We start from the raw sequence: 14,164 nt of genomic DNA, 5'->3' as shown, positions 1-14,164 counted from the left end.
TACTGGCCTTCCTTTCAGAAGCCATAACAGTTCAAAAGGGCTTAGAGATAAGCTCTAAATTGCTCAATCCTGTTTGAGTGGAGTTCGCCTCCAAAGGTGATTAACACGGTTACATTCGTCGACAAGGATGGGACTCGATATGGTCAGGAATGGCATTATGGCCACTGAATCATTTTCGTGCTGTTCCCATTCCACGAATCTGGGAGGGACCTAAGCTTGGCGGGTCCATTGTTCGGACCCGGCGAAGCCGGCGTACGGCTCTAAGTACTTCTTCCCGGCAAAGCCGGCTACCCGGCGAAGCGGGTATTCATTCTAGTATATATATATACGACTTGTGTCTGTGTGTGTATCTGTCTGTCTGTGTCTTCGCGATGCACGGCCAAAGTTCTCGATGGATCTGCTTCAAATTTGGTGGGCTTATTCACAGAGACCCCGGACGCGAATTTTTTTTCACACGTCAGTTGCGGGCTTTCAACCCCGAAGGCTATTTCCGAGTAGCTACGAACGTAAACGGAAGTTCCGATGTGTTCGGATGCTTATCGATGATTTGAGTTGTCGTTCGTGTCTCGCTGACCCAGTAAGCCTACACGGTAGCGCTGGAATGAGTGCAATCCGAGCTACGAACTTTGCCGATTGCAATCTAGAAATGATCGTCACTGCTGCAGGGTCAATGTGTGAATTAATAGGATAGAGCGAAAAGAATGCACTCAGTACTCGCTCAATCCATGCTGAGGCTCATAAACTCCCAGCCTGCAGAACATCATACAGACAGCAGTCTTTCTTTCCTCGCACCATTGGCGAATGGAACGCCCTCCCACCACAGGCAGTATCCTCAGCCTCGGACATTTTCCTCTCACTGATTGTCAATCATCGGTTTGGATCAACCAGCAGGTAAGTTATTGTTTTTAAAATCCAAGACATGACCATTGCAAACGTGGCCTTTGTAGAACTGAGCAAGATTCATCTGTTGTGTATGTCATGTGTGTGTTACTGAGTAACTGGGTGTGACTGTGAGTCACAGAGTGTGTGCTTGTTGTGTTCTTATTTTTTTTACTCAAGTTTAGAAAATGCTTGATCTTTAATCTATATGCACAGAATCAAATGTTGCTGTATCAGTGTATGAACTATGGTTGTAAAAGAATAAACAAAACAATTACTGAATTAGTGAGTGATTTGGCTCTGATAGTGAAGTTGAAATAGTACTTATTTCATTTTCAAGACATGTTAATAGTTATGTTAATATTGTTATGGTTTTTTTCAGGCCTCCCGAGAAACCAGAGGTGATGTGCATCATTCATACAGCTCCTGTCTTTCAGTTCCAACAGTTTACCTTTAAACATGGATACATGTACTGGAGAGGTATCAGGATGACTTGGCATGGTGCTTTACATTACAGACTACCCCTGAAGAGTAAGTTACACATTTATAAGGTATTGGTGATGGTAGTCTGTAGCTATAAACATGCATGTACTGATGTAGATCATTCAGCAGTCTTTTGTTCTTTGTAAATTGTATTACATTTACAAGTACTTTGTAGATGAAATTATTCATACATTTGAAGATGCATAGTAATACTGTGCATGGTAATTCACTAATTGGTATGATGTACTTTGTATACATAATGGTACAAATATCTTTATTTTCTCTCTCCTTCCCATCTTAAAGTTTGTTGCAACCCTATACTCATAAAGTGCATTATGCTGTTTGTATGAACATTGATTTGAACTATTGTGATGCAAGAAAGTAAAACATGAAATAGCTAGAATGAAAGATTTACTCATTACTGGAATTATTTTAAATACAGTCAGTCCTTTCCTTGGCTCACAATCACAGATCTGGCCAGTTTTTTTATAGTTTTTTTTTTAGTTTTTACATGGAATAAGAGTTATATAATATAGTAAAACATATCAACACCCTGACTGCCCCTGCGCTGTGTTAGCATTTTCTGAATGACTTCACGTCACATTTCTCAACAAAAATGTAAGGTGTCAACGCTAAATAGGGAATGTGTGTGGGATGAGGGCTCATGCTGTCAATTTAAAAAATAGTAAATTTCCATCACATTCCAGAAAAACTGCTCACATCAGCAGCATAACAAGATATCATGTTGTTAGAAAGGTTCTTGTGAGGAAGTCTTTTTAATTTTAATGATGAAAGATTCTTTTTAATTTTAATGATGAAAGTATAAATAAATGGTTTTCACAGGAAGGAATGATGGCACCTGTAATATTACAGAACAATGTTTACAGTTTAGTTAATAGTTGTCACTGTCAGTATCACCCACACCATTCTCCATCCCACTGATTGTGTGAAGAACAAGTACATGTATTACTTCCTACCTACCTTCCGGCACCCCCACCACACACCCTCTTCTCAATACCAAAAACATATCCCCATCAGCGCACAGCAAAGTCTGAATGTGCTCAGTAATACATTTTCTTTATTTTCCAGGAAGTGAGGTGCCGAGATATGACGTGCAGGCAGCTTGCAGAGTGGTGCCTGGCTTTGCTGAGGATGATGATCAGATTCAGTCCATTCTGTGCTGACAGAGCTACCAGAACTGACCCACACTGCTGGCATGACCTTTACAGCTGCATTCAACACTTTACTTTTACGCTGGTAACTTTACGGTTGCTCTCTCTCGATTGAGCATTTTTATTTTAACTATTAAAGGGGAAAAAGTAAATGCCTCTGCAGAGATTCGAACCTAGGACCTTGAGATTTTCAGGCCCATGTCCTAACCACTAGTTTTTTTTTTATTGTAAGATGGATATATGTCTAGTGGATGCAGCTACATGTACAAATGTGCCAAATTAGAACTTGCATTCTCAGCCTATAGTTTTCTTGGGCCATTCATGTGAGTACTAAATATTGTGAATGCATTGGTATTCCTAGACTATCACACATGTATGTGAGACTGCCTTTTCTTACTTTTGTGAAATGTGTGAACTCACTTTGTTTACCTCTTTGTGTTAATAAATGCAGTTTATCAGTTACCTCTGTTGGTTTCTTCTGCAAGTATGTCAAATGGCCCACACACACCCTCATGCGCACACACACACAGACACGCACAAAATCAGATCTCAAGTGTAAGTATTCTTTTTGCAGTTTTATTTTAATGCTCATAATCAGTCAAACAAATAATTATATCATCACACTTGCACCTAAGCTTAAAGTAGCAGTCCTGCATACATGTGTAATGTGTAAATGTTTCAGGTCACCATCTGTCCTGGCTTGAACATGCAATAAGAACACCTCTACACAAACACACGTACAGTCAACTGGCTAGCTGCTTCCCTGTAAGGCATATTTGTCTATGAATTAATCGATTTTCCGCAGACAGCAGCCAGGTAGTGGATCTTTAGTATATGTCCAAGCAGACGGTTGATCTTATTACAACACATCAAGGAAATATTTTAAAAAAAAACTGATTCCAAAATCTAACCTTCCAAAGTTCATAATCAATAAAGAAGAATGGTATGTTACTGGAACCCTTTATTTATGACTTAAGGCAATGTGCCGCAGTAAAATTACCAAACTTAAAGGTACTGAACTTGTCAAATCCAGGTGCACGGATCCCCTGGGGCTTTTAGTCATACCTCAGGCAGCTATCCGTTAGAAGAACTACCAAGTTTCATTGACTTGCACCCAAAGAGTCAAGAACTGCGATTTTTTACGAATTAATTTCGGACTCAGACCCGGCTGGTTTTGACCTATTTTTGGATCTAAATTTAGATCAGGTAGATCACCACATCATGCACAAAAAGACACGTCACTGCAAACTATGTCAGACATCATCATGAGTTTGTGTAAAACAAAATGGAGGCCGGAATCACTCATTTGAATCGAACTCAGACCAAACACCACGTAATAACTAGGTTAATTTATGCACTCGCGTGAACAAGAAACTGTCGAGCTTCACAGATGTCGTCGTTGGGTAGTTTTGGGTTTGTTTTACTACCATAGGAGGATTTTTGAACTGTAAATGCACTCAGCTGCAACAAAAACGCAAAACTAAGGCTGTGAGCTGCATTGTGCCTTTAAACTTAAAGAATAGTCAAGGAATAACTTGGTTTTCTGGTTAATTCTTGAAGTGACTTATTTAAATGAATGAAAACATTGTGGATGGATATAGACTGCTGTTGCTATGGAATCTAGCATTAACAGCGCCATATGGGATTTCTAGAAAACAGTTTTACAGCAACATCATACATCAGAAATTCATAATATTTAAGGATACACATGTATTATATCTACAATCATAAAGAACGTGTTTTTTGTTAAAAACTACAGTTGAATTTAAATTAATTATTGTAATGAATATGCAGTAAGAAATTCGTTCATCCTCATGACAAAAGATATCAAAATTCAACTGTAGTCTGTTGTCAAAAATCGTTCTATATGATTGTAGATTGATACATGTGTATCTTTGTGCCAAATATTAGGAATTTCTGATGTATGATGTCGCTGTTAAACAGTTTCCTAGAAATCCAATGTAACGACTGTTTCCAACGGCACTCTACGTCGATCAGTATTCACAATTCTCCGAAAGCGGCGTATGGCTGCCTAAATGGCGGGGTAAAAAGGATCATACACGTAAAAATCCACTCGTGCAAAAACACGAGTGTACATGGGAGTTTCAGCCCACGAACGCAGAAGAAGTATTCACAATTGTTTTATTTATTTTTATGCAGAAAACCAGGTTATTCCATGTATTTTCCGAATTCAATTTTACTGCCGCACATTTCCTTAAAGGCACAGTGCAGCTCACAGCCTTCGTTTTTGTTGCAGCTGAGTGCATTTACAGTTCAAAAATCCTCCTACGTGTCTTTTTGTGCATGATGTGGTGATCTACCTGATCTAAGTTTAGATCCAAAAATAGGTCAAGACCAGCCGGGTCTGAGTACGAAATTAATTCGTAAAAAAATAGCAGTTCTTGACTCTTTGGGTGCAAGTCAATGAAACTTGGTAGTTCTTCTAACGGATAGCTGCCTGAGGTATGACTAAAAGCCCCAGGGGCTCTGTGCACCTGGATTTGACAAGTTCAGTACCTTTAAGAAAATGTAAGATTTACTGAACTTTGACCCAGCAGTTTTTGTAAGTGGACAGGCCTTAGTTTTATTTCGGTGGCATAATTCAATGCGCTTCGTCAAAATGTCTTGAACTGAAAACAAAAGCAGACGCAAGACTTATGGTCAGTTGGAGTTGTCTCCCGTACTCCTAACTTGAATGTGCTGCAGACAGGTGTACCCAAACAGCTCATATCACAAACGGTTTGGAATTCCCAAAAACGCAAGATCCGCACTGCAGAACTTCAGTTCAGCGCTCGGTCTCTTTTTGAAAATCTGTATCTTGAGAGAAAAATATAGAATATTGCACCGTCCAAAGGAATGGAGTTCTTATGGGACAATGACAGCGCTGAGTTCAAAACGATAGGACAACTTTTTAAATGAGGCAGGGCCGGACTACCAGGGGGGGGGGGGGGGGGGGGGGTTATGGGGGTTGCGCAACCCCCCCCCCCCCCCCTAAACATGTACCTCACTTATTTAAAACATTTTTTATGATTGTTTATTTTATGCCGTTTCATGCAAGGAGCGACCATTTTCCTATCTCAGAATATGACCTACCCATCCACAATATAGGGGCTCTGCCCCTTGACCCCGCCAAGGGGAACATACCCCTGGACCACCACTGGCAACCCCCCCCCCCCCCCACTTAGCCTAGTCCGGCCCTGTGAGGCGTAGCGGGCCTTTAAAACATTGACAAAAATGTACAATAGCAACAAGTTGTAATGCTCAATACAACCAATACTGAGTGGACATTTACAATACTGGGAAACAGTTCTTTTTGTCCGGTGATCCTCTGCGGCTGTTGCTGTAGTTTCCCCATCGATCATAGCTGGACTTGGATAGCACTGCTTTTCATCCACATTCACTGGCCAGGTCTTCGTCATCTTCAGTCACTACTGACAAATGAATGAGAAAGGAACGGATCTTAAACACAACGACAAGAACAAGTCTAAGTATGAGTACAGGGATGTCGTTAGGCGTCGGACATCGGACATTTATTGATGAAAATCCCCAAATGTCCGATTCACATTGCCGCATGTCGGTCAGATGTCTTATCGTTTTAGCCTGAGCGTGGTCATTGTCCGATATGTACTCCATTCCTTCGGACAGCGCGATATTCGTTAATTTTCATTTCAAGATACAAATCTTCTAAAAGACCGAACGCTCTCGTGTTCAGCTGACACTGAAGTTGCCAGTGCCGCGTGCGGATCTTTTCTTTTGTCGGGAATTCCCGAACCGTTTGCGGTATGGGCCGTTTGGGTATTTATAACCGTCTCGGTGCAGCGCACTGATCTAAAAATAGTGGATAATTTTTAGAATAGATCAGTGCATGCTACAGGAGTACGGGAGACAACTCCAGCGGCTCTGAAGTTGTTCATGTTGGTTTCTTTTTTGTGGTTTCTTTGAAACTAAACAAATACAACATTATACGCACACTGTGTTGATGTATTTACTATATTATGTGTGTGTTCTACAGCGTGCGCGTGTGGGTGTGTGTGTGTGTGTGTGGGCGCATGACTTTGGAACAATTCCATGGAATGTTATAAAGCTGTTTGGCGCAAATTCATAATGTCCTATTAAACTTTCTGAAAGCGGTCAAATGTCCTATTGATGCTGAAGAACTCAGGACATTTGTCCTATAGGTATGAATTTGTAGCAACATCCCTGTGAGTATAAAGGAATAAGTTGTGTACTGTTTGTAACTGACACACATACACACACTAAACCCACATAAATGCCAAGAGCTTAAACATTCTTTTTCCCTGGTAGACAAGTTCAAATAAAATCCCCCGACTCCCCCCCCCCCCCCCCCCCCCCTGCTGCTCTGATTTTTGTTGGAACCCCAAAGACAGTGATTAAGTGGATTTCCATTATAGTCAAGGCTGTTTTCAATGTAACTTGTAAGCTACAGAACATGTAGTGATGTACACACATACAACTTTAACTTGTCTACATTGTATACATGTCTGTCACCATATTTGAATACATTCAGTTCACTAATTCAGTCAAAATTTCACTGAATGTAAAACGACATATTATTCTAGAAAGATATCAATGCCACTGTCCTACATTATCATAGGAATCATGTGTGTCAAGTTCTATTATTATTTTCCTTTTCAAGTTTTACGCTCTCTGTGCTCTACACACATGCATAATATACATGTATGTTATACATACTCAAAAAAGGAAAATAATAATAGAACTTGACACACAGTTTCATTGAGATAATTATATCCTGACAGTGACAGTGTTTACTGCAATGCATTTTGTTTTAATCAAACATACACACTGAAAGTCATGCGCTTCTAGTATATTAGTAATGGTTCCAATACGGGAGGAAGTGATCACCATACTGGTGAAATAAGGCTAAGAGCTTGCGGTTTGGAGTCTAAGTCAGTAGGTGTTCATTATTTTATTATTATCCCTGAACCTGAATTATAAAAAAAAACACCACTCTCTCACAGTCACACACGCACACCTCCACATGAGTTATTCTGACCAGAACTTGAGAATGAGAGAGAGGGGAAGGAAAAAACACACTGTATGTCATAACACTGACACTGACAGTTGTACATAATAAAACCTTTTACCTGATTCGTCGCTGGCCATGCAGCAATCGGTTGGCTTTTTCAGCTGAGAGGAGACCTGCAATAAAATAATAGATGAAGTACCAATCATGGGAACATCACTTTCAAAATGGTGAGTACTAGCAGAGCAGTAGAACCATTGATTGCCTTTCAAAGAAACGCACTGTAACCAGCCAGCAAGGGTAAGTCAGCAATTTGATTCTTGAACTAGCCTCCAACCTGCTTGCAATTATATTCCGAGAATGTTATCTATTTTTAATTCTAGCATTAAAACATTTGACCAGCACTAGCTTTGATTTTTTATTCACTGTCTTGGAAGTTGGATTCAATCTTAAAAAAAAGGATTTATTATGTCTCATGCATCTCGAATTGGGTCAAAAAGAGGTTGCAAAAACATGGCAGTGGTACTCTTCTTCTTCTCCACATTAATGAGGAAATCCCTGTACAGGGCAACTATCTTCGTACCTGACGTAAGGCAAGGATACATACATACACGTACAGGTACATGCATCCAATGTTGTTGTCAGAGACTGACACTCAGTGACTGTCAGTGACAGTGAGCGGAGTGACACATGTTGCAACACATACTCGCAAAGACCCACTCTAAGTATAAAACGAAACATGGAAACTTACCTCTGGTTAATATGCAATGGTTCGCCCGTCCCAATTCTCTCGCATTAGCAAACATCATTGGAGATTCTTTCCGCATTGATCACCTTCGCTCCTTGCCTGCCATTTTGTAACTTGACTAAAAACCGAAACGCTATAGGTCTGACCATAGATGGTCTGACAAACCACGCTCAATGTCCAAAATAACTCGAGGAGGAACAAAAAGAGCCCACAATCTTTTTTGGGGCAAAAACGTTGTTTTGAAATCTCCGAAGCTGCTTGCAAAGTCAAAGATGACGCAGAGATATGTACAGTATCTCCCTGCATGACGCAAGGATAGTGTTCGACTCGGCTCTTTGACTTGGTAAACATCGGAACTTCCGATTACGTTCGTAGTTACTCGGAACCAGCCTTCGGGATTGAAAGCCCGCAACTGACGTGTGAAAAAAAATTTCGCAGCCCGGACACAACCTGATCGATGAGATATTTCAACACGTGCTCTCAGCGCGCAGCGCTGAACCGATGTTCGTTTTTCACTGCACGTTACTATTTTTAGATCTCCCTTCCTTAAAGTGTAACTAAACAAGCAAAAAGGAAAAACATCGTTCAGCAACCTTTACACTTTGATATGAAGAAGGGCCTCATATACTGTCGAACTGCGAAAAAAAAAAAAATTTCTCTCACTCGGACACTGTTTGACGGACATGTGAAGTGCGCGCCAGGAACGACAATCTTCTTAGTTTACCTGATTAATGCCCTTAATTTTTGGTTCTGGTACTTTCAGTTCCGGCTGTTGTCATCAATCTACCAAAATAAAAGATCAAACGGAGTTTTCGATTTTTATTTCATGGTTCAGAAAAATATTGCTTATTTTCTGAAGTCAACCGTTTTAGCGAATCTTTCTTTGATTCTTAAAAGTCATTTCAGATTTTTGAAAAATAGTTAACGGTTAGTAATTACCAATACATCGTAAACAAACATATCGATTGGTTTTGGTAAGAAGACACAAGTGCGATGAATGTGGTACCAGTATTTTTGTGGTAAGTAAGGATGCATTTCTTTGCTGTAAGCACATTTACAATGCACATTTAATCTGTTTAGCAACATAAACGAAAGCATGGTACAGTGCCGCTTGTTTGTGGTCTATCTTTTCGCGGCAGATGCGTAACAATTAGGGTCTCAGTTGGAAAAAGCTGCTCGGAACCAGAGCAGATTTGGCTTGGGTTCTTTGAGTGTGAATGATCGACGAGTGGCTTGACATTTTTAACGAATCATTACTGTAGCCTACTTGAAACCATCATCTGTTTCTGAATTTGTCATCAGTTATGATTGAGCAGTCTCATAGGAATCGTCCATAAAATGTTAAACCGAAAAAGGGCAGACGATTCTGAATCACACAGGCTGCTGTACAAAATCAGATCTAAAACGATATTTTGAACTGCGACGTCTGCGTAAATGCCCTGTAACAAAATACCTTGTCCTGGTCATGTGTATACACATCAGCTTCTATTGGGAAGATCAGTATTTTATATTAATCACAAATACAAGATTAGAAATAGTTCTGAAGATCGCCTTTGATTTCAGTTTCAGCGGCAAACTAGCAGATCTGTCCAAACCGGCATCGTTTCATGGTTGAAACTTGAATAATCCCAAATAGATCTGAGTGGGGGTAAGTTTTATAGTATTTCAATTTTTTACGGCAGTTTTATTTAAAGATAGTGTAGTGGATGTCTCTGGTGAAGACTACAGTTATATGAATTTTTTTGTTGTAATATTAAAATGATTGTTCTTTATTTACACAATTGAATAATTTGTATTTATTTGTTTGCAGATGACGGCATACTGAGTGCTCCAAGAACATACGCCTGCTGGCATTTTGTGTCTTTTCTGAAGACGTCGAGGCAAGCAGAAGTCACGGTCCTGGCCACACACACACAATGACATGAACAAGAAATGATATTTTTTCATGGGCATATCCAGTATTAAAACTTTATTACCATGCAAACGCAACGATAAGAATTTAGAGAAGGTCATCGGTCACACACACACACACTGGGCGGATCCGGCCTTTGTATTCGAAGTGACGATTTTGGAAAGAAGTTGGCTAATTAGTTTGCTCAGGTTGCGCCAGATCTATCAGTTGTCCTTGTTGTGATTCAAATTTTTCTTCTTAATATATTTACTTTTTTGGAAGGTGTATTAGGGGATGTTTCTTGGCTCGGATTGATCCATTTTCCTTGTTTTTATCAACATTTGTCGGACACCCCCCCCCCCCCCCCCCAAGGAGGTTGAACGCTTCGCGTCTTCAACTAAACGCTTCGCGTCGTCAAATTGTCCCTAAAAGAAATTTGGAATCTCCCCCTTAAAAATGATGTGATCCGCCCCTGCACACACACAAACACACACAAATAGAGAAGTAATAAATGGATACAGTTTTTCTTTATTTAAATTACAATCAGATGTGGTCGTAGAACAGGCACTGTAAACAAAACCTAGCATGATATACCACTTGTGTGATGTTTCGGTCAATATATATCTTTATTTTCCTTTCAGAAATACATTGGCGTTTTGAATGTCAAGGGAAGTGATACAAATGCTGCAGCGGGCTATCAAGAACGCGAAGGCAAACAAGGTAAATACCTACTTCTGACATTAGTTTACTTATTAACTCTTTCTATACTGGCCATTATCTCTCTAGTCTCTCCCCAGAAACTGGCCATTTGCATGGGTTTGCAAACAAATTCTCAAAAATAAACAAAACAAGATGCAGCCTTCAAACTCATAGGTTTTATTGTGAATATATTGCTAAAACATATGCCAAAGTTTGGTTTCATTGTTGTGAAAAAAAATAAAAATATGATGTCCAGAATTTATGGGTATATTTTACGCAATACGAACAAGGGGGTATGTATTTTGACTTAGAAGCATTTTTTCTTATGAAGGCTCTGTTTGCAACAAAACTGTTTCTGTTTACTTGTATGAAGATTGTGCTTACACAAAAACATAACAAATACAAACTGATTTTCCATTTGGTGGTCATGTAAGCATTGTGAACATGTCCGAAAAATCTGATCACACACCATGTGGTCGACATGCAGACCTGAACGGCCAGTGTATGGTGGCAGAGTTGGAAAATAGGAAAAGATGCCAATCCTTCATCAAAAACCGAAGAAAATCGTCATTGTAATAAGTTTGCTTTATTCTAAATCAAACGACTAGGATAGATGACAGACACAACGACAAACACATTCAATTCTATGTAAAACATACACAATGCTCAAGTTAACAAGCTGGCCATAACAATGTGCCCATCGTGCATGAAGTGTGGCTTTGGTCGGATCAGTAGCCGTGCTTTGTCTGCGATACTAAACATGAAATTTTGTTAAAGCGACGATTTAGCAATGTTGTTGTTGCTGCTGCTGCTGTCTGTTCTTGTCACGACATCTCGTTTTTTTCCCTCCTGATTCTGAGAAGAAGCTGTTTAATTGTGATATCAGGCCTAGGAACCCCTGATTTTCACTTGGAGCATTCTCAAAGAAACTTAGCGTATGTTAAGAAAAATGAGTGTTCTCCACACTTTGTCTTTTGTTGTTCGTTGTCGTTGCATGTCTACCGTTCCACAGCCACCTACTATAGCTGATGGGGTCTATGTCGACCAAAAGAATGGGATTCACTGTAGGTCGAGTTCCTGTAGGTGGATTCTCTGTATACCTAAGACTTTAAAATTGACAATCTTGTATACAGGGAATACCACAGGGTGTAGTTCCTGTAGCGTTTTGCTAATATAAATGAAAGTCACGTGATGCTTAGCGACATCGTTAGAATTTGATGTTTTTCGATCTTTTTTTTGATATTTCTTAGAAATTCGAGTATGGTTTGCAAGTTTTATTGAAAAACTGCACCCTGTGGGATTCCCTGTATACTAGATTGCCAATTTTAAAGTCTTAGGTATACAGGGAATCCACCTACAGGAACTCGACCTACAGAGAATACCACTCTTTTGGTCGACATAGACCCCATCAGCCCTACTATAAGTGCAAGTGTTAAATGACGTATTCAGGCATGAAAATTCTCCGTATTTTCCGTATTTTCCGTATTTCTGAAAAGAATAAACCGTATTTTTTTTATTTTCCGTATTATTCCTTTTTTTTTTAATTTTGTTTTAATTTTTTTATTTATTTATTATTTTTTTTCCTAGTCATAGTTATAGTAAAATAGTTTTGGGGCCATGTTTGAATCCAATTTTAAGGCTCAGATAGCCCCAGATTGCACCAAATTGCACCCTTGAAAAAAAAAATTCCGGGGGGGGGGCATGCCCCCGGACCCCCCTAGAAGTCTTGGCGCTTCGCGCCTGCGAAACTTGGCGCTACGCGCCGGCGAAACTTGGCGCTATGCGCCTTCGAATTTTTTTTTCAGTATTTTTTTTTTTTTTCAGTTTTCATGCCTGGTATTTCCACAAAAGACTGCTTGCAGAGAATCATGTGATGCCAATGACAGGTAAGGACATGTGGTAATACATACTACGTTTTGGAACCAGGGAAAATGCAGCACAAATTATTTATCAACCAAATTGATTGACTTGTGCACCATGACAAAAGTTTTCTTTGATCCATAAAAGGTCTTTTGCCAGAAAAATTGCTCTGAACATCAAGTACCCTGCAAGGTGTCACGCATTTACATTATTGAAATAAAAAGAAAACACACCAGTAACCAGGTTAGGTACGTTAATATCTATAATCAATATCTCGGCACGTTACTGCCTTCTTCGGGATGGTAAGCTGAACATTATTGAACAAAATAATCGGTTTAGATTGTATACTTTGATTCCTGAACGAAGAAGCAGAGGTACTGCATACAACTAGGACTGTAATATCAGCTTTTGCCTGAAACACACACACATACACTTATAAAATTAATGCAATGTCATTGTATGAAGCCAGAACAATCACTAACTTACATAGTTGGTCACACAATTACCCATCACTGAACAATAAATCGAAGTCGGGTGGATTCAATGACTAAAGCAGTAAAGGCTTTGAAAAAACACTCATCACAAAACATCCCCCCCCAAAAAAAACAAAAACAAAAATTAAATAAATAAATGAAATAAAACAGGTTGTGTATATAGCGCAGTAAACACCATGCAGGTACAAGCAAAGATTTGACAGTGATTATCCTTGTTTTATATAGCACACATTTTCTAGTTTTGATCTCTCTCTCTCTCTCTCTCTCTCTCTCTCTCTCTCTCTCTCTCTCTCTCTCTCTCTCTCTCTCTCTCTCTCTCTCTCTCTCTCTCTCTCTCTCTCTCTCTCTCTGGAAAGTAATTTATTGACCTGTGGGTTATTTGCGTTTGTATACACATTGGTGATTCGTAAACTATGTTGAAAGAGATTGTCAAACAATATTATATGGGGTGTCTTAAAAAAAAATGTATATCAACAAAATCTGTCATTATTATCAGGCACACGGTTTTAACAAAGCTATGTCACGGAATGCAACATAAGTGGCTTAAAAAGTCGTGTTTTTGTGTGTGCAGGATATTCGCTAGGACAGGACCTCAAGCTGAACCAGCACAACAGCGATGCATTCTTCCATGGCTTCCACAAAAGTCTTTCACCTATAGCGGGCATTGCATACAGATAAATTCTTTAGACCAATCATACCTCTGTTTCCATGTTAAACATGGTATAATTCTGGACAAATGCGAGGACGTTAGCTTTTTTTTATTTTATTTTTTTTATCATTTTACTTATCATTAAAACTTGTTTAGATTTCGATTCGTAAACCATTTACAGTAATCCTTTGTTTTTTAACTTTGTTCATCTTACCACAGTCACTTCGTTGTTTAGATTTATCATTAAATTTGTTACCATTATGCAGGAAAAATGTAGAATAAAA

The 14,164-nt window shown here is 39.3% G+C and overlaps 3 long non-coding RNA genes across 3 annotated transcripts; 2 read left to right on the top strand and 1 right to left on the bottom strand.

Moving 5' to 3' along the window:
• Window positions 1–613: 613 nt before the first annotated feature.
• On the top strand, window positions 614–2,640 carry LOC138959748 (uncharacterized). The gene is made up of 3 exons (XR_011453792.1): window positions 614–891; window positions 1,262–1,410; window positions 2,452–2,640. It is a non-coding gene; the product is annotated as an uncharacterized lncRNA (long non-coding RNA).
• Window positions 2,641–5,525: 2,885 nt separating this feature from the next.
• Window positions 5,526–8,722, bottom strand: LOC138956696 (uncharacterized). Its single transcript, XR_011452761.1, has 3 exons — window positions 8,291–8,722; window positions 7,661–7,715; window positions 5,526–5,965 (listed from the first exon to the last, which is right to left on the bottom strand). It is a non-coding gene; the product is annotated as an uncharacterized lncRNA (long non-coding RNA).
• A 109-nt stretch (window positions 8,723–8,831) lies between these two features.
• LOC138959747 (uncharacterized) lies at window positions 8,832–13,923 on the top strand. Its single transcript, XR_011453791.1, has 3 exons — window positions 8,832–10,898; window positions 12,702–12,763; window positions 13,803–13,923. It is a non-coding gene; the product is annotated as an uncharacterized lncRNA (long non-coding RNA).
• The last annotated feature ends 241 nt before the right edge of the window (window positions 13,924–14,164 follow it).

This window comes from Littorina saxatilis, linkage group LG2 (genome assembly GCF_037325665.1).
Source record: "Littorina saxatilis isolate snail1 linkage group LG2, US_GU_Lsax_2.0, whole genome shotgun sequence".
Lineage (NCBI taxonomy): Eukaryota > Metazoa > Mollusca > Gastropoda > Littorinimorpha > Littorinidae > Littorina > Littorina saxatilis.
Note: the sequence above shows the minus strand (reverse complement) of the source record. Positions and strands in the feature narration are given on the sequence as shown.